The sequence below is a fragment of the Thunnus maccoyii genome, chromosome 15, assembly GCF_910596095.1.
Source record: "Thunnus maccoyii chromosome 15, fThuMac1.1, whole genome shotgun sequence".
Taxonomy (NCBI): domain Eukaryota; kingdom Metazoa; phylum Chordata; class Actinopteri; order Scombriformes; family Scombridae; genus Thunnus; species Thunnus maccoyii.
In genome coordinates this window covers 28754776-28781405 of record NC_056547.1, presented here as the reverse complement: position 1 = coordinate 28781405, position 26630 = coordinate 28754776, and positions in this window count along the sequence as shown.

Below are 26630 nucleotides of genomic sequence, written 5' to 3'. Positions count from 1 at the left end.
ACATCCTCCATAGGCCAGATAATGCTATACCTGGAAACGTACATCAGTCTTGCAATGGATAGTGAAACTAGCCAGAATTCTACCACTGAACCACCAATGCTTGAGTATTATACTCAGCATGGACTAATATGCTGGGAGGATGGAGGTATGATTGGAATTTGGCCTATTTCACTGGCCGAGCCGGCTACTTCCAGTTTAGCCCGGCTAACTTGAAAGGGGATAAAACAATTCAATCATGCAGCTCTTTTAGACTCTCGAAATGTGATCGGACCGAACGGATCAAATCCTGATAGTTTTTTTTTTTTTTAATTTTTTATTTGGACAGTGTGCAGTTTTAAACATTGAGATGCACTGCACTGGACTTAGCTTGAAGCTAATTTGCATCCGTAGTCCCCCACAATCAAAACATACAACAGCACAACAACAAACAGTACAAAGCAAAAAAAAAAAAAAAACACACACAGAACACACCATACAAAATACAAAGCTACACACAACAGCAAATCACATACACCCACAATGTCTATTAAAAATCAATAATGTAAACTAGACTCAGTGGTCACACAGCTGATTCGTCTTTAGCTGATGTTTTAATTTGGCCTTGAATGTATTGATAGAACTACAGTTCTTCATATCATCAGGTAGGGCATTCCACTGAGTTGTGGCGTTCACAGAGAACGCTGACTGCCCAAATGGAGTGCGATGAAATGGTATGGTACAATCTTGTATAGAGGACATTCTTGAGGATCTAATAGAACTTACTGAGCGAGTGTACACAAAGTCACATAGTGGAAGAGGGGCGAAACCATTTAAAATTTTATAAACTAGGCACAAATTTGAGAATAATCTAAAATTGTCAAAGCTCAGTAAATATTATTTCTCCAGTACCCTACAGTGATGGAAATGCATTGGCTTTTTGTCTAGAGTTTTTAGAGTTTGTTTGTATAAGGACTCAAGAGGTTTTATGGCTGTTTCTCCAGCCTGCCCCCAACATGTGATGCAATAAGACATGGGAAAGAATCATAGCATGCATAAATATCTTGGCTGCAGAGAGACAGTTTCTAATATGTCTAAAAAGTTGTACTTTATGGTTTTAACCGTTTTTTTTTTTAACATGTTTCATAAAGTTCAAATTTGGATCCAGTGTCACACCAAGATATTTAAAATCAGTAACTATGTCAATTTTTTCACCTTTGATGAAAATATCAGCAGTTTTAGAGAAAAACATACCTTTTGTCTTGTTTAATTTAGACTCAGACATGATTGATCAAGCTAATGTGTGATCATTTCCAATGCAATTGTTAGCTTAGCAGCAGCTAACTCAGCATGTATGTACACAACAGTGTCATCTGCATACATTTGTAGTTCTACATCATGACACTGTTGAGGGAGATGATAAATATATAGGCTAAATAATAGGGGTTAGGGTTACACTGACCCTTGTGGAACACCCATTGTGCACTTCATGTTACTGGACAGTGTCACCAACTTTAACACATTGTATGGATAAATATGAAGACATCCATGCCAGTGCTCTAGATGAGAAGTTAAATTTAGAGAGTTTCGATATTAAAACATCATGATTGACTGTTTCGAATGCTTTACACAGATCTAAAAACAAGAGCACCAACTACTCCTCCTTTGTCAAGTCTTGATTTAATTTGCTCTATTAAGTGCAAGGTAGCAGTTTTGGTGGAATGATTTGCTCTAAAGCCAAATTGCATACAATGTAGACCAAAATTGCTTGTGTTAAGAAATGTTGTCAGTTGTTCAATGACAACTTTCTCAGCAACCTTTGAGAGTACTGGCAGTATACTTATTGGTCTGTAGTTACTGGCTTCAAGGCAGACTCCAGATTTAAAAATAGGTGTGACAATGGCACATTTCCAGTCATCAGGAAAAGAGCTGTGTTTAAAAGACAAGTTAATTAAATGAGCAATAGGTGGAGTTAAAATATCTTTGTGTGATTTGACAAACATAGGGTCAAATTGGAAAGCATCTCTACTTTTGGAGCTTTTTAAGGAGACGAGTCATTTCGCGGGGGTTGTGATGCTCAAGAAAATGTATCCGTTGATTTACGGACGTCTCTTTCACAATGTAAGTGTATGGGGAAAAAGTTTTTCGGGGTCCAATAGCGTCACGAGACATTGTAATTACACGATTTTGGCCACTATGTCAAATTGGCTTCACAGCCCGGCGCTGTTCCTGGGGGCTTGGGCTGACGAGGCCAAGAGTTGTTTAGCTAAACCACTCTAAATGGTTTCCTAATCAATCTCAATGGTAGCGCTAAACCACCACGGATGTAACCCCTCCTCCGACCACAATGTGGGTTGCAATGGCAGAGTGGCGCTGTTTGTATTTCCGCTCATTGTCTCCACAGGAATTGAAGACAGCAGAAGCAGCGATTCAAAGTTTATAATTTCACTGAAAACTTTAGCCAAAATTTGAGATATGTGTCTCTTTATGTTTGTGGTGAATGAAAGAATGCAATGACTTTCTTTGTTCGGATCAGACCAGATGAACAGTAAGAGACAATGTTGTTTCATGTTGTTTTCTCTTAATTTATGCCTTATACCTCCATCTAAGCAGTAATATTAATAATATAATGCTACTGATAATCTCTCCATGCAATAACATTGGTAATATTTTTTGCTAATAACAACAACAAACAACGACCACTGACCATACTGCTCTGTCTCCTGTATTTGTGACTGACAGTAAACCACTGTAGCATTATGGTCTCTTATGTAGTCAGACAGATAAACTGATTCAGATAAAGCCACACCAGGCTTTGTCTGATAAACAGTGGACACAGGTGTGCACAATGTAACTCAGTAAATAAATGATAATGATAACTCAGTAATATTTGAAGTGTGAGTTATATAAATGACTCGTGTGGGAATTCTGCAGCTTGTTGTCTGAGCTGTCAGAAACTCATCTGGAATCTTTCCAGACTGATACTGACACAAGACAGAGGAGTTGGTTTGTTTTTGGTTTGAGATGTTTTACACTCAAATGTGTTCTTTTCATTTCATTTCTCTCATTTTTACACCCTAACCCCTAATCCTGTCTGTCTCCTGTGTTCTGATAACAGGCTGCAGGTTCATTAAATCCAGATTTCTTTAGGTCTGTCTTTGTCTGTCTGAAATCAGTGCTGTTCAGGTCCATTCAGCTGCTGAAGAACTATGAGGCAGCATGTGGAGCAGCAGGACTGATTGATTGTTTGTGAATGTATTAATGTATTTTATATCTGTGATTATGTTTTCTATGTAAAAGCAGACTCACAGACAGCAGGAAGAAGTAGCTGCAGCTGGAGCTACAGAAACAGCAGATACCCGCTCAGCCTTCTCATCATCACCTCCGACCCTCAGCAGTGGCCTTCACTTGGGCCTCTAATCCTCCAGGTTGAGGATAACTCATTGGGTGAGTACCTAGTTTCAGTTCAGCATCATGCAGATTCCACAGCTGATCTGTACTGATGAGTGCCAGTAATTTCACTGGGTTGTGCATATGTCACAGTATCAGGCTCTATGTCCCTTCCTCCAGCTGCGTTCCCACTTCCCCAGGTGTCTTAGTTGCCATTCTCCACCAATCCACCAGATGCCCTCAGACTTTTCTCTTTTGCTTTCCAGATCCTGCCACTCCACTTGACAGACTTATTGTTCATGTTATGTCAACTTAAATGTATTTGCTGGGTTTGCTCAGTGTTACTTGTGTACTTATTTCAGTTATTCTCATGTTTATTCTGAGATAGTTTGTTTTATGGTGGTTAAGTATGAAGTGGAATGTGCACTCAAAATTGAGACAAATATAACTCTGTACTTGACCTGTACGATAGTGACAACAAACATACATTTGTCTCTTCAGTTTCTTAACCCTGAGATGATGGAAACTCTGGGTTTTTAGTTCCAGAAAGAGAGCTAACTTAAATTCAGTGTCAGTTACCGCGGTAACTGACTCTTTGAAGCTAACCTGCTCACTGACAGGTTTTATTCAACAAACCCTGAGTTTCTCTCTGTATCCTGCCTCTTACAGAGTCAGACACACTGTTTCATTTCCTCATTCATTCAGTCCGTATCAAAGTGCATTAATTAGTGGAGGTTTACTGTGTGCCAGAATCAAAATCCAGGTTGGATATTAGTTTAGTTACTCAAGGACTATCTAAAGTTACCACTTTTATCCACATCAGCCATTTCTTTTCTATTTCTAAAACCTCTGCATGTCCTTCTGTTATAACGCTGTGACTCTGTGCACAAGACAGCTGTCAGTTTGTTAGAGCAGCTCCTGCAATGAAATGTTTATTGCAAATAATGTGTAATACCAGTTTAAATTTAAACAGTCATTACGAACTTTTAGACAAGTGGGATCAATGAATAATTATCTCTGTCACTCATGATGTGATTGGTCGCACTGATGGAACATCATTAATAAGGTTTACAATTACATTGTAAACCTTTTATTTGTAATCCTTTGCATGTTTTGCATCTTTGTGTGTACACGCGTTGAGCACCCGCCTATGTCGGCGCATATTACTATCTTGATATGTGCCCTAAAAATAACAGTGAAACACTATGCCATTGACTTCAGACCAGGTTTTTGTTGGTCAATAGCACAATCGTTTTCTGCTGCCTCAAGATAGCAGTGCGCCAACAATGCACCTAACCACACCTCATTTTAAGACCAACACGCCCATGGGCGCTCAGATGGGCACAAGTATATTTGCTATTTAAACAACGTGCGCACTGGATGGGACAACTGCATTGGTCTTAAATTGCAAAGACTGGCGCTACTTTGCACCGGGTTTAAGATAGGGCCCTTTGTGTTACAGCGGTATTGAACCACTGGGTAGAGGAGTCAAGTTGTTTCAGGCTGCTGTGAAAGAGTCTTTGAGTTGGCTTAACTTTTGTTTACTGTACTGCTCTCAGCAAGCAGACACAGATCCTGTTAAAGTGTTGCTTTCTTCTTCAGGCGTTTAAGTTGAGGATTCAGGCTTTGGTTGGCTTGTAGTAACCTGAGTTTAATGCCGAATAAAGTTTAATCTGACTACACTAAAATCTTTAGTGGTGTTTACTTCAAAATAAAATACTGTACATGGAAACACGAGATTTAATGTTACAAATAAAAACAAAAACAAACTAAACTTGTTTCAATGAAAGGTTAAATACGTGTATACTTGGTTGAAAAACAAATAAAAGTGATGTTAAAGAATTTTTCTCGAGTTCTGGAGTCCAGTTCAAAGAAAAATCTCTTGAGGCTGTTTTATAAGTTTGGACAAAACGGGCAGAGTTTTGAGTGTGCTTTAAATGTTTTTGTGCTAAATTACTGATGAATATTCAATTTCTTTGTTCTCAAGAGAATTTAGGTGTGCCTGGTGTCTGCAGCCTGCATCTTCTGAAATAAATTAATTTTTGGGAAGTCTAATTCTGAGTTTTTACACGCAAAAATCAAACTTCAAGTCACTATGGCCAAGTATTTCACAATAAAGTTGTACATTCTTTTCATAGCGTTCAAGTATTTCATGATATTTTCTGACTTAACAGTCCTGCTGTAATAGAGTGAATTGGATCGCCACCATCAGTTGATGCGCTTATGAGAGCGAAGTAAATCTGTGCCAATCTTTCTCTCTCTATGCCCAGAGTGATGTGTTGGTGTCCATTGTGAGGAGCAAGGGTTCTGCCAAAAATTCTGCAATCTCCTACCAGGCGAAGTACCATGAAGTACCTCACTAAAGCGACAGTCATATTAACCTTCTGTTCCTGTACACAGATTCGAAAAGGGTCTGCATGCAGGAATTTTACTTCAATGGTATCTAAAGTAGAGCTTAAAAATGCATTAAAGCATTGAAATACCAGTAGTAGTGAATTGTCAAAGCACCTGTGTGCCTTGTTTTTGTCCCTGTCCAGCTATTATACCTCACATAGCAGTACCACATGCTGAGCAGTCAATCAGGGCTAAAATTCTTACTTGTCTTGGACCTAGGGCTTTGTTGTGATGTATATATGAGGGATATTCTACAGATGCATGACAAACAGCACATTTTTCACTGCAGGAACCTTTACAGGAGGGACCTTACCTATAATTTGCCCTGATGAACCAGGGTTCAGATTTAGTTTGTGAGCCATATTCTCCAAAATAATCACGGCCCTTAGAGAAGTGCATCTGAATGGCCTAGGAATTGTGGTATATCGTTTTTATGGTTACTGATGGGACTTAAGCTGTGGTCACACCACAAAATGATGTTTACTTGTCCATGTGAAGCAGGCTGGTCCAGAAGCTTGGTGATGTATTGACTCCTCACAGAACTAGTTAGTGAACTGCTATAGCCTGCCAGCTAATCACTAACTCAGCCAGTAAAGATAATAATAAGAATAATAGCTCCATGTTTTTTCTACTGTTTTGTATACTTCCCCCTGGCATTTTGTTCACCATTGCACACTTTATTCAATAAAAAGGTATTGGAGGGAAAATAAAGCTCATGAGCTTGTTAATGTTAAGATAGTAAACACATTAGCTTGTTACCTTAGCTTGGTCACTAACGGGACAATCATTTCACAGTTTATTCAAAACGTGTAAATGATGCATTCAGGCTCATGAGAGCTTATTAGTGCATCAAAAGAAGGACAAAATAAATCCTAGTGCACATCGTGTGTGAGGCTGAGAGACAACATGTCAAGGTAAGCTCTACACAGCAGGCGCTCCAGTGTCAGGCTAATGAGTGCTGCTTTTCAGTGACAATTATTTAGAACTGTTTGTTCACTAGATCTGATGTGGCTCTGTGGCAGCTGTTGAAAATGTCTAAAATTGTTAATATGTGGACTGTCACAGCATAGATTATTACACTGTCAGATTTAAATTAACTGACGATTTGCTGTGATGTGGTACAGTAGCTCTCTACTTTTTCCAGTGTGGGAGAAAATGATCATGTAACAAATATAACTATCAAGAAGCACATTAAGCTGTACTTCATGATTTAAGACAAAAGAAAGTGAGTCCAAATAAAACTGTTTTTTCAGAGTGCACTTGAGGTGTCTGAAAAAATGACATGTTGGCAGTGTACATGTCGTGGTGGGCCAGTAGGATATAACTATAGGTTATTATAATAATAATGATGATGATGGGTTCTGGTAATGGACATGTGTCCATGTTCATTGAAAACTGTAATATATACATGTTTTGTTTATGTATTATTATGGTTTTGGTGTTTTGTATTTCTGAACACATTCTAAGGGGTGAGGGCTCATTACCACAAGTAGTTTCTGACTGTGTTTTAAACAAACATGGGTAGCTATAGATCAGGGAGGCAGGTGGATCCATATGGTCCCTGTAGTATTTTGCCCAATGAAAATTCAAATTCTGAAAGTTTACCTTTAATAATGTCATCAGCAACACCTGCATATTTTAATACTTCACCTTTGTGACTTTATTAACATTAAATCTGGTGTTCAACAAGGGTCAATTTTAGGGTCTCTTTTGTTATTATTTCATAAAAATTATATACTTAATGTTTGTTTGTTTTTACTGGAATTGAAGACTGTATTTGCAGATGATACTAGTTTATTTTCTTCTCACCCAAATTGTAATAACCATTTGGAATAATTATTCAATTATGTATCTAAATATTACTGTATAAGCTAAATAAATGTTCAATGTCAAAGGAAAACTATGGTTTACTACAGCTTGGATTTCATTTTCATAACTTTGGCTGTCAGTTCTTTTGGTTATGGCAACATTATACTCTAATTATTGAGGTTTGGATCTCAGGATGCGCCAACATTGCTATTTTTTTTTTTTTTTTTTAAAAAGACATTTTAAAGTCAGTCAGATGTTCAGACAGGTTGTAAAAAAGCCCCCACCCAGATAGCAAAATTGCTGTGTCCCAGATCCTACACCTGACACTTTTGTCACTTTCATCCAGCCCACATACCACATGGAATGATGGCACTTTGGCGATTCACTCCTATTTCCCAGATCTGGGCCACAAGCAAGCCGTATGTCAACCAAGAACAAACCAGATGAATCAGAACTGACCCACATCCAGAATACACATACCTGAAAGCACTGCATCTTTACCAAAAAAGGCCCATATTTTATTTTGGACATTTGGGCCATATTTGCTGTTTTACGTGTGGGTCACCTCAGGCTCACATCCATTTTGTCCAGGCTAGAAGAAGGCCAGCAGTGCTGCATAATTGCCTGAAGTAGCCCACTTCCATATGCTATCTGGGCAGGTTAGCCAAACTTCTTCTGAGGAGAAAACAAAGACTAGTGATAAAATTTCACCCAAACTATCTGTTCTTAATATCCAACACAAGTTTGCTGCTTTATTTTCGTAGAGGCACAACAAGCAGCGCTCCAGCTGTTTGGTATTTTCCTGACCATGAAACTCGCTTTGGCCATCTGTGTGGTATTTTGGTGACCAGTGCACAGCACATGGTGCACAGGTAGGGGGTTCAGCGCAAATCTAGTTGTTATATTTTGGTCCTCACTGAAAATAGACAGAACCATGTCTGTTTTCTGGTGCAACATCATTCTGCTGACACTTTGATTTTATCAACAACAGAAGCTAAAAACTTGCTGCAAACATGCAATAATGGATTAATTCTTGACATATAAAAAAGTTATTGCAATTAAACACTCACACCACAATTGGCACAGAAAATAATGTTTAATGTGGTTAAAACAGGAAAATAATATAAGACACACTAAATGGACTTGAATTCACTTGCTAGCTTAGCAACATTACAGCAAAGCTACAAACAACCCATAATGCAACACTCTCTGTAGGAGCTGATGTTAGATCAGTACTCTCCATTCAAAAATAATCTCCAATCATGTGAACATGTAATATTCTAGTCCTCAACTATAAATCAACTCTCACCTTTTCAAATGTAATTTCCAGAACAAATATCATCTTTATATTCAGATCAATACGGTATTAGCAATATTACAGCTCACTTGTAGTTTTGTCTCCAATATAAAGTATCTGGCTAAAGAGTTGGCTTGTCAAAGACCCATATGATAGTGTGGTTGCTCGTGTTAATTGACCTGTTAGATTTACAATAGCATACAATAACATTTTAGGCTCCCAGATTGCATGTTTCTTACTACAATACTTTCTGATTTCTAGTTAACATCTCCTACAGTTGACCTGCACACAGCGTACATGCACATAGTTTTTTCAACATACTTGCTTACTTATTGTCTGTACTGATGAATCAACCAGGAACAATTCAATTCCAGTGTTAAAGATGCTCCAAGAGATACATCATTTGTATTGTCCATAATTCACTGCTGAGAGTCTAAAGTGGCAAAAATGAACTTTTAAGACCCTAAATTTGATCTTTTCATCCTGTTAAAATAAAATCATAGTCTGTACTGTAATGACATGGTGCTGCTACAATATATTTAGCTTTTTCTCTTCAGTAGGTGAGGGAGAAGGATGAAAATGAGTACAAAAAAGCCAAAAGAACTGCTACCCTCTGCAAAAATACCCAAGCTCTGGAGTCATTTCACCTTTCAGGCCAAGAATGACACAGCCAAATCTACAGTGGACTGGCTAAAAAAAAAAAAAAAACCCAGGATATCCACGTCTTAGAAGAGCCCTGACTTCAAACTCCAGGGAAAGCAGCAGGTGAACCGACTGTCAATCACAGCTGTCAATCAACACCCACACGGCAGACATTAAAGCTACTATAAGTCTTTATATCTTATTAACGGAGCAATAATTTCCAAAATGACCACCAGCACACTTATTAGAGGGCCTGAATTTAGCTATTGAGATCATTATGACTTATTGAAAAAAATGTATTGACTCAGTATTTCATGAAAGAAGTTGACACTTTTTGAATGGAAGTCTAGTGGAGCCAAAGACTTTTTGGAGCCAGCATCTAACAACTGTCAGTGGTATTCCACTTTTAGGGACTTCTGCACTGACTTCAATTTCAAGCCATGATTGTTGGCGCTTGGTCAAGACAGGTCACAGACAAAGCCTGGGCCAGACAAAGGTAAAGTTAACTCACTTCAGAGAGGGTAACATACGTACTATATGACAGTTGAACAGCAACATTTAAAGTGATAGCAACTAGAATAGCAACAGTTTCCTTTATAAACATGTAGTCAGGTGTGGTCCTGCATCATGTACCGATCCTACAAATAAAGAACTCTTCAGATCTACACAAATCACCCATCTGTTTCATTCAAAACAGTGAATTTTGCTATGTTTGCTATGATTTCCAACTGAAATCAAATTACTTTTTTTTGGTCTACAGCATACATATTTGCTCTCTACATCCTTTGTCCTGTGTTCTCATTTGAAAACAAATCAGACAACAAAGTAAATTAATCAATTAATTAATTTATTTATATTTCTTTATTTTAATTTTATATTTTTTGTGTCATGATGGTGCCCCCTTCTTTTGCATGAATTTGATGGAATACTGTTAGTTCTATCTGAGACCTTGTTTCCATACAGCAAATCAAATTGAGCATAAAGCGATAATATCGTATAGTGATAACATCCTGCTACACAACAAAGAGTCACACTCTGAACAACAACCCACATTAGCTTTCCTGCCAAAGTCTCCTTCTTATCTAACTTACAAACATGAACACATCTTGTCCTGCAGCTTAGCTTGTTGAATGAGCCACCAAACAAACATTCACAGAGGAAAAGTGCACCACCAATATCAGTTAGCAGGCTAGTTAGATACTGAATTAGCTATCTAAAATAGTGTAGTTATCTGTATTTAAGAGCCTTTTTAAAATTGCTTTTGCGATTTCATTTTAAAACTCGATTGTTATTGAATTATTTAAAGACAGACTAAGAATAAACGTTAATTATGTTAATTAATAATTGGGAAATTTAATAATCCTCTGAGTTTTACTGGCTCCATATAATGCAAGGCATTAAAGCCAAACAACCACTAAGTATAATAAGCTAGTCAAATCTGAATGTGTGTATGGATTTTCTCATCATTTCAAAAGTTTATTTCTTTTGTTTTAACACCAAAAGCAAGAAACTTTGAAAAGATGTGATTATTTTTCAGTACTGCAGATGCAACCAAAGCCTCTCAGACCGCTCACAATCAGTCTGTAAAGAGCAACCAATCAATCAAGCGGCCCACTATGTGTGTGCAGGTGAAGGACTGAAGACCAGGGGCTGTGTTTGCATCATCAAGAATCACTTCTAACATTCGCACTTGAAATTGAACAAGAACTAGGTTAAGCGTTACTTCCAGTAAAGAGGGTTTACTCCTTTCAGAGTAGTAGATGTCACCATTTTACCACAACGCCAAAACAACAGAGCCGCAGCGATCCATCATCCTGCATCTACTGTATACAACAAGCAAGTTGCCCTTAAATGCCAGCGAAGCTCTTCTCATCTGAGAGGAAGCTCACACAACATCCTGGCTACCCTCAGATGAACATTTAGCAAGATACTGACAGTATCCTGATCCAAGGAAAAAAATCCAAACTAAATCAGCCTAAGAATATTTCACTGTTGATTCAACTGTATTTTACTACTGGGATGTTACATTCTAATTTAGCCAGATTAAAAATTCCATACATTGTTACAAAGGTGATGTTAAAAGAAAGTTAATTAAGATTAAAAGATACATCATAAATATGTTTGTTTGTTTTTTTAAAAAAAAAAGCTATTTCCTAAAAGATTAAAAAGTGAAGTGGAATAAATAAGTTTAAAAAGATACAGATGTGTAGTTATAAATATTCTGTTTTATTAAGATGAGGTCATAGTAGTAAGAGGAAGTGGTATTTGAGAGTAAATTCAACACTGGACATTCATTGGTTGAAGAGGGTTGGATCACGGAGATGTGTGGAAAGAGAGAGAGAGGTAGTAGAGTGTGAGTAAAGGATCTCATAACCACTGTGTAGCTAACCCAGTTTATGCTATGGACTGTAGTTCATCGTTTTTGATGTGGAAACCCTGAAGATTTACCAGATAGTGCTACGAGCTACTAAGTCAATGCTCAGAGACCCTTCACTGCACAGGCCACTGTCATCTTGTTCCTCACCGGAGACCGAGAGACTGGTATAAACTGCAGATTGGACTCAGACCTCTTGACCAAGGTACCACATTTTATTTTGTTTCTCTCCTGAGTGAAGCAGCCACATGGTTTTGGGCCCCTGTTCCCAAGCATTGAATCAGGCCTGCAACAGGTTTTTTTTTTAATTTTAATATCTGCCGGCTGGTGTGTGGTGTGTGTGCTTGGTGAGTGTGGGTCTACTAATTTTGGTGTAAATTAAAACGATAGGTAATCTGAAATTCACTTGGAGAATGTTGTTTTCCAGTTCAAGAGAATTATTACTGTAACTCTCAAGTTATTGAAAGGAAAGAGAACATGAGGGAGACTAAATATTATTTCATTGTTTATCTGGGAAATTCTACAAAAGGTAAATAATAGAAATTCATTATTTCTAAATCCAATTCTAGTGTGATGTTTGGCTATTCCTTTTACTAGAGGTTTTTAAACATCGTAGATAGTGATAGTTTTGTTGAAGGAGTGATACACTTATTTCATTGCAGTAGTCTAATTGCTCAAAGGTAGATTACAGTTTATAGATTTGATACAAGGGTCAACTCAGGGTTCTTCCCTGATTAGACTATGGATAGGTGGGCTACTCTAACATAAGCTGTTTAGCTTGTAGCTTACATTCTTACACAGGTAAGTTACCATAGTTATTTTCAAACAGTTCCTCCCACTTATCATTAAAAGAGAAAATGCCTTTAAAATAAGGGCTAACCCAGGTGTGTATCGCTATCTTGGAAAAACTACTTTGACTGGGGTTTCTAGAGCAGGGGTACTCAAATACAACTCTTTGAGGTCTAATTAAAACCTTTCCACTCGATCAAAGGTCCAGTAATGATGCATTACATTATGATATCTCAATACAAAAACTCCAGACTTATGTACATGGACAGCATTTCTGTCAATGTGAGAAGTGAAACCTTTGTTATGTAACCTTTGAAACCTTTGTTGTTATGCTTTTTCTTATTTTCAGGAATATACATAATGTTATTATGTCAGATGTTCATATTAAACATGGCCAAAGTGTGTAATGATGAGGGAAACGTATGTAGAAGTAATCCCTGTGTGCAAAAAGCACCATGCTCTGAACGTTCAGTTTCCAATGGTTTTTTCTTTGGCTGGTGACGGATTTCTTTATATGGTCATCACTGTTCCCCTCCAGTAACACTGTGGAATTTTTCCTTTGTTTTTGGGGTACTTACACTGAGCCATTACACAGCATGTCAAATAAAAAAAGTAGTTTACCTATTGGAGGTGTGCTGGTCATCCACAGCTCTTCATCAAACATCATCTTCCCTGTGACTGTTTCTGCTTGTACTATTCCTTCCTGCATTATTTCTAACTGATCCGCTCAACAAAGAGCTTCAAATATCTCTATATGTTGTTGTGTCGACTGGTCTTTAGCGCAGCTTAAGGAAGCTCTGCTAATTCGAAGAGGAACATTTCATTTCCTGTCAATTCTTCACAATAAAAGTCTCCCGTTATTTAGTCATTTAAAAGCTTTAAATTTTAAGCAGTAAAGCGGGAAATGTTGGGTTTGCATTGGCATAATTTAGCTTAGCTTAGCTGGCCAATCAGAACAGAGTGGAAGGGGGTCCTTAAAGAGACAGGCGCTAAGACTGCTGTTAAGAGACAGGCTGAACTGAGGGGCTGCATAAAGGGCCAATATGAGATAATTAATAAGTTTTTTGAATCATGCAAAGCTACTCTAGTGGAACCCAGAATAAAGATATAGAGCTGGAAATGAGCATTATAGGTCCCCTTTATATTTGGACACAAAAGGTGTGATGGCAATGACACTGGTCTAAGTGTCAGTTCTTCACTGTATTCATTGTTGAAAATGTTTGATTTTACAATTATTCTGCTGGAAGTTTGATATGACAACTTTGTGTTTCTTACTCACGTTCGGTTAATAATTTTGGTCAAAATGAGCATGTTATGTGTTTTAGTGGGGTTTACATTAGCCTACCACTCTTCACTATGGCCACTGTTTCACTGCAAATCAAGCTCAGTGGTCTTCCCTCGGGGCAAAATGAACGTATATTTTTAAGTCCACTCATCAAACGCACAGATTCAACTGTCAACCTTTTTTTTTGTATCAGCTAGTTTTGAACGAGCCATCTGGTGGTTTTATACTCCTTCAGACATGCTTGTTGGACAGACCTTTCCAACAGTGTATTAGGGGTGGTGCACAGCCATTTCCACAACCACACACCCACTTTACGCAGTGATTGTTCAGCTGTGTGAAGGTGAGAGAGGAGTCAGGGTTTGAACTTCTCTCTCAGCTCTCTTTTTCGTTCTTGACACAACTATTTCTGTGGCTTTTTATGTTGAACAATACTGTGTAACACTATTAACATCTTTCAGGAGCGATTGTCTGAAAATAGTGGCTGTGCTAGTCGTGAACAGGGCTTTTTTTAACATAACCTGTAACCTCACAAAATAATGTAGTATAAAATGATGCTGGTCTTGGAGGTAATGCTTTTTAAGTTATTACTGTAGGTTGTGATTACTTCTTGGACATGCACATGAACATTTGCAGCTTACATTAGAGCAGACAAACACATTGTTTAATCCATTGAATTTTTGGTTTTAGGGAGTGTAAAAAACACACCATCCAAATCAAATTATTAATTATAAAACTTAATAGCATTATTAATATAAATTAACAATTACAGGGCACCACCTGGAAACCGGGACTAATAACCAAACAAGCTAGTCTCATAAAATAGTTCACCTAGAATACTAACATCTGGGGGATATCAATATTCACAGGTGAACAAAGGTTTGAATTCAAGCTCTGACTCCCTCAATCAGCCACTTTTCACAATATATTAAACACAATAATGACAAAAGAACTTCTCTTTAAAGATATAACAGTGTTTATTAAACTTAGCAGAATTAACAAAGTTAACAAATACCTGATTCAATAAACCATTGTCCTAAAATCTAATTCTACCTAAGCAAAGAAACGACAGCTATGTACAGTGCTGAACACATGCAGGTGAATGCATGTGTGTATGAGAGAGAGAGAGAAGATGGCGACGTGATGACATTGAGGGTTTGGAACGCGGATGTGACTATGGGAGGAAGTCACGTCACGCGAGAACCAAATGGCGGAAGTGTTGGCGATGTCTTGGTTAGACAATAGCAAGATGGCGCCACCTGGTGGTTGGCGTCTTGCACTCACCCAATTCCGTGTAAAACACGTGTCTAATGGTGGATAAAGAGCGACGCTTTGTCTGACGTTATCTGACCATCAGATGTGTAATAAGATGTCGGTGCGTGTATGTGTGTGTGTGTGTGTGTGTGTGTGTGTGTGTGTTAGTCACAAGAAAGGGAAGACAGAGAAGAGAAAGTGACCGTGAGGGGGAGAGAAGCGGTTCCTTTGTCCACAGAGAGAGTGCGTACAGACGGCAGTCTGTAACGCATGTCTTCTGGTTTCTGCTTAACAAATCAACTTACTTTCTCACTCACGGTGGTACAAACACAGCAGTAGTCCCAAGCAGGACAAACACAAAAACAGTCTAGCGTGGTGAACACAACTAAACAGGCAGCAAACTTCCAATACTCCTCGGAGTATGGCAGAACAAAGGGACTCGGTGGTCCGTCAATGCACACAACAAAACAACAGCAATAAAGCCTCAAAAGCTAAAAGCTAACAACAGCCCTGAGGCTGAAAAGAACACACAAACTAACGCTGTCTCTGCCCAGACTTAAACCTCTTACTTGGTCGCTTCAGAAAGCGAGCAGGGTGTGTGTGTTAAGTCCATCTTTCAGTCCAGCTCAGTTCCTTGGCTTGGATGCTGACGGTGCCAACAGTGCACGGCAGCTGATCCTCGGTGGCGTGGCGAAGAAAGCAGCAGAGTCCACTTGGCTGAAGACCGGGGCAGAAAAGTTATCCACGTCTTCCTGAAGAAATCCTTTTCTTCCTTTTGCAGGGCAATGAGAGCACTGGTCGCAGCAGCGGTCTCTCTCGGATCGAAGTCTCGTCTCGTCCGGCGAGGGGAGAGTCTTCAGTCGATGGGGATAAGCACGTGCACGGGGTTACCTCCTTTAGTGAAGCTGCCTCATGGAGGAACAGAACATCAGCTCAGTTCAAAATGAAGTGTAATGTTTCTCTGTGTGCCTTCCGTTTTAAAGGGGCGGTGATGTCACGGTTGTTTCATCATGACGCTCCTCTGTGCAGGAGCGTCTCTGCCAATGAGAGGCTGTCTGTTGAGACCGTTTCCTGTTTAGCACCTAGGTGCAAACTTGCAAAGCATCATTGGAAATGGAGTTTGTGAGCAGCATTTTGGCGCTGTTCCTTTGTTTCAGGGAAACCAAGGAAGGAGGTGGCCTCGTGGCCAGGCCTCAGAATTCACATGTAGGCCTTTCTTTGTGTGACCCCATGGTTGAGGCCCAACAGCTTAAACATGGCCAATCCAAGGCTTGAGAGGCCTGCTGTGTTACAGATGCTAAGTTATGATTGGACAATCGCTGTTTAAGGTGGGTGGCTCAATCCTGTATGGGTTCATCAGTGAAACCTTTCACATTACAATGTCATTTGATCCATTATTTATATAAATATATCAACTAGTTCAGCTTTATTTCTACCAACAAGCCAATTTCCACAAACATCGCAGAAGTCCTTAAAGCGCTGGCCGTGCATTAGAAAGAAACAGTGAGTGCAGGCTCTACTGCAGAACTAATGCAGAATAGATGCAGGATAAATGCGTGGTGGGGGGGTAATAACGGTGGATTAACCTATAGTGCCTAGTCTGAGAAATCGACAGAGGAGACGACGGATTTGAGGATTTTGTGTTTTTCTCTGCACGACACGAGTAAGCCAGCCTGTGTGAGAGAAAGGACAGATATGAACACAGTCAGAATCTCACTATCTAAATCTGAAAACTAGCTGATAAAACTGGCTGAAAACAGCCTGGTGAGCTCACTCTCTCTTTCTCTCTCTCTCTCTCTCTCTCTCTCTCTCTCTCTTTCTCTCTCTCTTTTTCTCTCGGTGCTCCGGCAACTAAATGAAGCCTTTGAACCTCTTCACAGCGATGGGAGCTGAATGCTCTATCAACGGCAGCACGCTGGAAACAAGCTACTGGCCCGGAAATCCAGATAAACACATAAGAGGCGCTGGCCGCTGTCAACAGGCACATTCATAGGCAGACAATAGGACTCTGATCAGAACAATGATTATGTGGGCCCTCTGCCGTCCTGTCATTGGCAGCCCACTTTCTCCATTCCTATCATTTTAATTAATTCTGTGATATTTCCAAAGTCTGGGCTGTATAGACCCCTAATGAGAAACCTCATCAAAAGACGCACAAGCCAGGCAATTTGAGCTGCGGCTGGCATGATACGCTGCACTTTCAGCCTCCTCCTCCGTCCCCAATTACTTGCTTTTCTTCTTGATACACAGCAGCGTTCATAACCACAAAGAGCTCCTGGTCACCAACAGCACCTGAATTTGTGTTTTTTTTCTTTTCATTTTCCTTGAGGTAAGGCACTTTTTTTCATCTTCTTCTTCTTTTTTTTCTGTTTTGACTGGTTTGCTCTTGTGTACTGATAGCCATCTCATTGACTCTAATCAGCCATCCATCAATGTGACAACGCTCTAAGAATAAAGGTTTTCAGGCGCTAGTTAATTAATCTGCCCGCTCCTGTCTGCCTGCACTGCTCAATCATGGAGTAAATAAAGGCAGTCAAGAATGTAATTGTTTGTTTTCTGTGCAGAGTTTGGAAAAAAAGCCACTTTTTCATCTCAAGGAGCTGTGAAAGTTGCCCTTTCGCTTTCATTTACCAAAGGTATCTCATAACGCCAGTAAGGCAGAGGTGTACACAAATGTCACATTTCAGAATAACTTGTTTTTCGTACTTTTTCCTCATATAGCATCAGCAGTAAATTTGCAATATGCAGAAAAGCACAAAGTTGCAGTCTTGTTCTTGGTCATTTTGAATGTCTGACTTTTGTAAAAAAAAAAAAAACTCTAATGTAGAAGTAACCATATCAAGCCCTTCACAAAGAGAAAAGGATTGATTTTACAGTAATAATAACAGACAGCTGGAGCACATGATGACTATGATGCTCATGCAGTATAATTACTACATAAGCAGTGATTCCCTCAGGAGTTATTCTGCTCCATTTTATCTTTGATTGTGGTATGTTTAATCAGTATTTGCAGTGAGGGAAGAGCTGTTTACATGCCCGTAGCACAGTATTAATGTGCATGTGTTAACTTGATTGCTTTAACTGCCCTGAGAAACCAGAGAGGGGCACAGTGTGTGTGTGTGTGTGTGTGTGTGTTAGAACAGTTTCCTGGAAATTCTTTGTCATTTTATCTTATGTCATCTTTTCAATTATGATATTTCTGTGTACAAATCCATATTATTTTAACATAAGGTGCCATGGATGAAAGTGGTACTTCCAGCATTAATAAAATGTTCTATATTACAACCTTAGCACACAGAAAAAAATGGACAAAATGAAATTAAAGGAACAGCTCACCACAAAATAGCACTAAAGTTTGATTTTGCTATGATGACTTTGTGGCTGGAGAGTCTGTGCAGAATCCTCCTTTTGGAGTTTTGAGGATGTCACTTTGACATAATCCTTTTTGGGAAAAATGTGAACTTTCTATGACCATAAATATGGAGCATTCCATGCTGTATGACATTACATCTGCTGATATTGTTTTTCAATCAGATATAGAGGTTTAGACAGTCTTGAATAATGCTTGACCTGCGTGTACATTAAAGGAGCTGTATGACTACCGTTCATTTTCTAAAGCTGTTATTGGTATTGTTCCCTTCCTGGGTTGACGTTAAAAAATCAAGACTCTTGGTCACAGCCTTCTATTAAAACTACATGGCAAAACATACATACAAGTGTAGGAATGTCACCTACTGGTTATATCTCAACTCCAGGGATTTCTTTATTTCAGAAATGACACATTCTGCATTGTGATCAATAACAGGAAGAAACAAACCCAATCAAATAGCCACCAAATTTATTTTTTAAACAGTGTCTTAGCCGAGATATAAAATCAATACCACAAAATATTTTACAGGATCAGAATAAAAACCAAAATAGGGTTCTAAAATAAGTAAAATCAAGAATCATCCCAGAATAACCTTACAGTGGAACACTGGTGCAAGGAGCCATTGCCCCCCCCCAGTTTACCCTCTTTACCCCCCACATCCTCCACATTCTTAAATTGCGAATCACTGCATCCCCTCAAATGCCCAAATGTTTTGAGCCCTTTCCCACATATCTCTGCTCCTCAAAACTGGTACTAATGTAACAGAGTGGAGGGGGAGAAATACGGTGCCGCACAACAAGATGCATACAGGTTGTGGATGTTTTACAGGCAATAAAGTTTCTGTTTGCAGTGAGCAGAGTTGGTTCCAGTGTTTCAGGTTTTTCTCCACATTTCAGCAGAGGTAGACTGGTGCATAATAAAAAATTATAAAGACAGTAAAACACACAGTTTGTGTCTTTAGTCAGCAGAGGTGCACACACACACACAGCAATCCAGCATCACAAATCACCTTTCATGTATTTTCCTTCTTTTACTTCTCTAGTATTTTACATCTATAACATAATCTACTGGAATGTCCATCAGAATAGGCTACAGCTATTAATGTGACTCAGGCAGGTCTGAAATGTGTTAGATTAATGTCTGAATCTTACAATAATGTCGTTCAGGTGTCACACAATGTAATCCAGGATGTTGCAAAAACATCAGCCCACATCTGGCTGTGTCAGATTCTTTCCTTTGACTTTATTAAATACCTGCAGCATCACACAGCAGCTGAAACAATACATTTCTGATAATTAATGTTCTGTGTTCTGCTACCCATCAACACCATTGACTGTACATAAAGCTGGTGCACCCAGATTCCAGGTTTATACGGTGGGATTGTTTTTAGTAAAGCATATACATATACATACAATGTCTGACAGATTTTGTCCTTGCTGAAACCTCAAACACAACCTAAGAGCACTCTTAAACCATCATTATAAATAAATAAAACGGCTCTAAAACTATTGTAACACTGGTTATTCTAAGCATTACATATTAACTTGATAGTTACTGAATGAGAAGTACTTTTGGGTTGTGGGTAAATACAAGCATGGAGACAGCTTTTTCAGCTTAACTTGTCAACTTCAATGTCCACAGAAACAATGGGACAAAAGAAGACAAAAAACCGTGATACATCACTTCACTGTTTTACACCGTATCACTCCTCTAATCACTACAGGCAATGTGCACAGTGTGATGTAGTTCCCAATCTACACAAAAATAAAGACATTTTAAAATATAAAACATGTATAATTGCTATTAATTAAATTATATAAATCAACTCAATAAACATTACCAATATAAGGTGATTTACAAGATAAATCTTTACAAAATGAAATCTCATCTTACACTATTAAACACAAAAAATATTAATGCTGACATACAGTAATGGCATGTTGTGTGTACAAGTCAATATTTTAACATGCAATACTTCTCCCAAGCTGTGTATCTCTCAGAAGTACACCATATTTGGAAACCTGTCAGGAAAGGCAACTTGGAAAGCCTTTATTGCATTTTACCTCTTGGACCCATTTAGTACATTACATTCTGACAAGTTATTACATGATGTGTCAGGCTGTTTGACAGCCTGTTTGGCTACTAGATTCCAGCAACTGTTGTTGTAGCTGCTTGAATGCCAAGGTGTTCCTGAGTGGAAATCACTGATGTGATTCAGCCAGACAAATGCCACATACACAGAGCTGTCTCTCCACCTTTGCAGAGTGAGGGATCTGTGAACTGTAACACATGTACAGCCCCTCCCAGCACACACTCACCACTCCCACTCTGAGTGAAATCAACCGCTGAATCAAAGCCAGAGAGATCTAATCAAGCAGACAAGACCCGTAATGACTTTTCAATGAGACGGATTATAAATGGAGTGTCGCAGGCAAATCTAAATAAAATGGCAAGTGTTCACATGTGAAGGTTGTAAAAAGTGCAAAGTAAACCTTGACCGTGATATCAGGCAGAGTGTGAAAACATGCTTTCACTTCTTATATCCATCATTGTGGACACAAAAAAATTCAATCAGCTTTACTCTGTGAGTCATTAAAAAATCACTTGTGATGTTTCTGGATGTCTTCAAGTGATGCTGTATAGATGTGGCCCAAGACTTATCAGAGACCCCTAACCCCGCCATCCACTAGGGATGGAACTGTATTCAAATACACATGAACAGATCTTGAGCTACATCAGAATTTTTGCAGTAATATTTGTTATTTGTAATTTTTGATCTGTACCCGATGGTCAGAATGTCCTTCAAAACTCGCATCCCGCTGCTGGAATCAGTGGAACTGACTTTCCAGTAACCTCTTCACCATGTCCATCAAAGATATGTGTCTGTAAATCTGCATAAAAATCAGACAAAAAAGCTGCTGATGTTCTGATGTTGCCTCATAATCAGATTTAACCCCCCTGTTGTCCTCGGGTCAATTTTGACAGTATCCTGACTAAACTTTTACATATATCAGTCTGCCATAAACCATCAACATATTTTCCTCTGACCTCAACAATAGTTAAAATAATTCATAATTTCTTAGTCAGGATAGTGTTTTGAAACCATTTCAATTTTTTTGATGACAGCATATATATATGACATCTGTTGTCCTCAAAATTGACCCAAGGACAACAGGACGGTTAAAGTGGAGCTGTAAGAAGCTAAAAACAAGAATGTACATGTCAACATATATTTACATTTTAAATATATGTAAGTAAATTTAAGTCCAATATTCAGACATTCAGCAATGTTTGAATAAGATAATCTATGTTTATCATATTTGTTGTGTAGTGCAGGATAAAGCTTTACTGTTAGACAGGTTTTATTTGTAGCTCATGATCCCATATTAAAGTCTGCACCTTGATGATAGGCTGACAGGAAAATGATGAGAAGAAGTTAGGGAATGTCTTAAAATTTCATGCAAAATGAAAAGATGAGTTTTTTTGACTCCTTTCAATAGATTTCTCATTTGTAATATTTCAGTGATTTCATCTTTACCTCCTCATCGCTCCAGCTTTTGAAGAAGAAAATCCATCTAATGAGATATTTCTTGATTTTGATGCCCAGATGTTTTTTTAGAGGTGGGGTTTATTATTTGATTAATTTGGCACATGGTTCAAATATTCTATTATTTTGTATATTCTGTAAGCAGTTAAACTCATACATATACCCCATGAATAGTATAAATGGCTGTAGAAAACAATTTAACTCTGAAAATAAGGCTACAGTCTAGATCAATTCCATCAACTCCCAATGTTGACCCGCCCACTCCTGGTGTCAATCTAAATTCAGATCCTCTGGTGAAAATAACAAATATAGAAAAAGATAGTAGCTTTTAAGCACACCCCTACCTCCTACACAACAATCCATTTCCCCTTTACTGATACTTTTAATATTATTTTAAATGATAGTGAAAGGTAAATCAAGTGGCATAATTGGTGCACTGAAAAGAAACTACTATCATACAAACAATTTAAGCATGCACTGTGAAAAAGAAAAAGTTGAGAAAACTCAAAATTATTTAAGGCAACAAACTTCAATAAAATTTTGAGTTAGGTGATTTAACTTAATATCTTAAGTTCTAACGTACTAACTCCTAACCCACTAGAAATTATCAGCCTACAAACGAGCTTCCTTTTTTAAAAAAAATTATTATTATTGTGTCAAGCTTTATTCCTCGTGACAGTTTTTGCTATATTGCTAGCAGTCATTAAGCCCGGGAACAACATTCCTCAATATGACCCCTCAGACCTAAGTGCTTTACATAACACATGTGCAGGAGGTGTGTGGAATGCATACCTATCTTCATCATGGTTTGCATTGTTTTAATTTTTCATCTGAGACACATATATGAAAAGACACATAATGGCCTCCATCATGTAACGTTGTTTATATCAGTAAAAAAAGGAGAATTTTAACCTTAATGCAGTGTATGCTGGGAAAGATATGAGAATAAGCTAACAATGATTCTAATTAACTTCATTTGATAAGTTAAATAAACAATCCATTGGAGACTAGCTTCAAATGCATATGGTCTTGTATTTGAGTCAGGTTGAGAAGATGATCATGCCTTTAAATATGTGTTTTTGGCTTGTGGCAAGCCTTTGGCACATTTGGTTCTGATTTCTAAATTGCATTTGTCTAGATAACTCCTGAAATCAGGTGCACTGACTGTGTTATAACCCTGTGTAATTCAAATTATCTCTGATAATTATTCTGTGACTAATGACATTCTAAAATGCACTACACTATAGAAATTAGAATTTACTGGTTTATCAAACAGCATGCTTGGATAACCGTCGACAAAACAACTATTTGTGGTATACCATGCACTAATGCAAATAAAACTTTATTTCGTATTATCATTCTACTCCTGTAATTGTTCATTTTCTTTGCCAAAGCGAAGTAAGGTAAGGTAATAGTAGCTCTTCCCCACCTCACTTTCCAAACACACCTCACTTTTAATTATAAAGTGCTTTGCTGCGTTACTTTGCAGGCCCCGTCCTCTCCACATATCTCCTGGCATCCTCAACGAGGCAGGAAATTGAAAGAAGGAGACAGAATCAGCCACAAAGCTGACGGAGGATGAGCTGCCGACCATAATTACCCCAAGTGCTATTCAAATGGCACCACCTCACTTTATGGACAGTTAAGAATACCCATGCTCTCTAATGTGCTCTCCCAGCTCCATCAGCGATGTTCCTATCCGCTGGTCATATTCAGCCACGCTGCTGCAGCTCTCACACAATAGCTGCTTAATAGCCAGCCACTTAAAGACACTACATCAGTACCTACATGCTGCTGCTGAGCTTTATAACCCATAGACTAGTCAGTGAATGTTCCAACAAGACACTATAACAAATGTATACTGTGGTCATTAGTCTTTTTGTCAGAAAATATATAAAGTTGCCTCTTTGTATATCGTAGAAGGGTCACTGCAAATGAGACATGTGCCCAGGGATCTGGACTAGTTTCCAATGAGTGATTTACTAAATCAGATTGCACCAAAACTCTTATCTAGTAATCGCTTTAGTAATGTGTAAATCAGTTGCTAGGAAACATATGTAGCATTGCCAAAAACAGGCAAAGTATGTAAACAGGAAGTGACTGTAGCATGACGAACTGCCGATCCTTTGTGAATACAGGTCTGACTATCTGATTATGCTAAGCTAACCAGTTTTATTTGGTCTAGTCGAATGTTATCCTTGTAACTTTTTGTAATGTGATAATCTTAAAGGTATACTATGCAGGATTTTCCTAAAACACAATGTGATAATCCCTCTCAATCATCACTTATGACCCACTAGAATTGTGTGGCAGTGTATGTATCTGCAGAGACCCTGCCCTGTACCTATATTTTCTTTTTTTCTTATTATTTTGCTGTGTTCGGGCAAACACACTGCAACTTAAGAAAACACATGCAATAGACAAAACTTAAAATACTACATACAATATTCAGTTACCTCGCTCTTATACAGTGTAGTGTCCCCAAACTCACTTCACACATAAATGGTCTGTTGATTATACTACAAAACTTGTTTGGAAAAAAAGGGTTAGGGTTGAATAATGTTTGAAGTATCTCTTTTCGGTGTTGCACTTTTTAGACGTTCCCTATGCACTCGTCTCACAGCCAGCTGTACATAGAGACCAATGTTATTACTCCAGCTCAGAGGACGGCTCATTTTGGTGAAAATAAGGTTGTAGCTCATTGTCTACCTTACTACAGTAGGAAAGAGACCTTGTTTGTGTTTTAACAACGTTTCGCTTATGAGATATTGACGTGTTCATCACTCTGAAGTGTCCTCTGGAAACACTTCCATTGCTGTTTCTGTTGTGTTGTGTTGTGTTGTGGTGTGTTTGCCGCATTTGCAGCGTGTTTTCTAAATGTCAGGCATGTGTTGTCATATTGATAAAGATGTTTTCTTAATTTGCTTGTGTTTTGTCTATTTGCATTTTTTCTTAAGTTGCAGCGCGTTTGCACTTGTCGGCCACCGTACTTCTGTGTAGCCCCCAGCCATTAACAGAGCGCAGGGTGTGAGGTCGGGACTCGTAGCTTAGCAACCAAGTAACGTCCTCGTCTCTGTCTCTCTTCTCTGCTCCGCTCTGCTCTCTGTCTCTGTGTCATGAATGTATAAAAAGCTGCAGGTCTGTGTGTCTGCTTGACCGAGGGCGGGGCTGAGCTACACACACGCAGAGCAGAGAGGCTATAACAGACAGATGAAGCTCTGCATTCACACAAAATCTGGCAATGTGGCACCTTCCTGCAGGGTTGTGCGGAGGTGTGGACGTGTTTATTTGTGCTTTAGAACGTAATTACCGTGAAACAATCAGACCATAATGCTTTGTCCGCTTTGCTCTCACCAGTGCTGCTCTCTTCGTTCACTCTCCAGTTTGCTTGACCACTGCTGCTCTCTCTCTCTCTCTTGCTCCTGCTCTGGCTCTCACTCTGCTTTGTTGAGCCAGGGAGGAGGGGCCAACTTTAAATGCCGTGTTTACAAAAACGAACCAACAAATCCTGAATAGTATACCTTTAAAGGACAGGTTCACATTTTTTCAAGTGTGTCTTAAATATACAAATGTCAGTTAGGTGGTATTCTGCATGACAAATAATTTTTTTAAAAAAATTGGTTGTAATAATCATCTGCTCATAATGAACAATTTGAGACAGACAGAAGTGATCACTACAAGCGGTTTCCACTGTATGAGGCTGTACAGTCAACACCATCATCATTATTTTTGGATGAGTGCAGAACAGATGGATGAACTTCTGTCCCTGTCACAGGGTGTTGTTTTATTTTGAAAATTGACCGGATGCTCTATGTGGTTCCTGTGTCTGACTTCCTGTGTAGCTCATCTGCTCTGTGCAGTTTCAGCCTCCATCAAAAATAGACTAGGCGTGTATTTATAGCAGCGCTATATCATTTATAATAGATCATCAGTGTATTTTTTTTTCCAGATTCACTCAGTCCAATCGGTTAACATGGGCACTGAAAGGAAACTGGCACTTCGCAGCTCTTCAGCGGTGCTTTCAGGGCCAGTCTGAACCTAATGTAAGGTTGAAAGTTATCTACTTAATTTGACTCATTTGGACAGCCCTCAGATAAACTTTTAAAGTCCCCCTCCATTCAAAAATGTGTTTTTCTTCCTGTTCCTACAGTTGGATGTTTGAGCTTCACTGTGCAGAATGATGTATGTGCAGAGTTTAACACTAGAGGGCTGTTTTCACATTGATCTGCTGAAAGTTTCTTCGTGTTCATTGAGAGTCTGACAAGTGTGTTGTGGAAACTTGAAGCCTCCAGTGCACAAACACTGAGATTGACTTTTCAATGAACAAGGAAACATCTTGTGTCCAACAGTTAAACTACTGAGATGAAATATATTTGCATATTTACAGTTCTGGAATTCTTAATGAGGGAGAAGGAGTAGATGTAATTTTAAGGATTTTAACATGGTAATTATACTTTTTTTGTGGAAAAACCATATCAGACACACATTATTATTCCAAGCATTGTC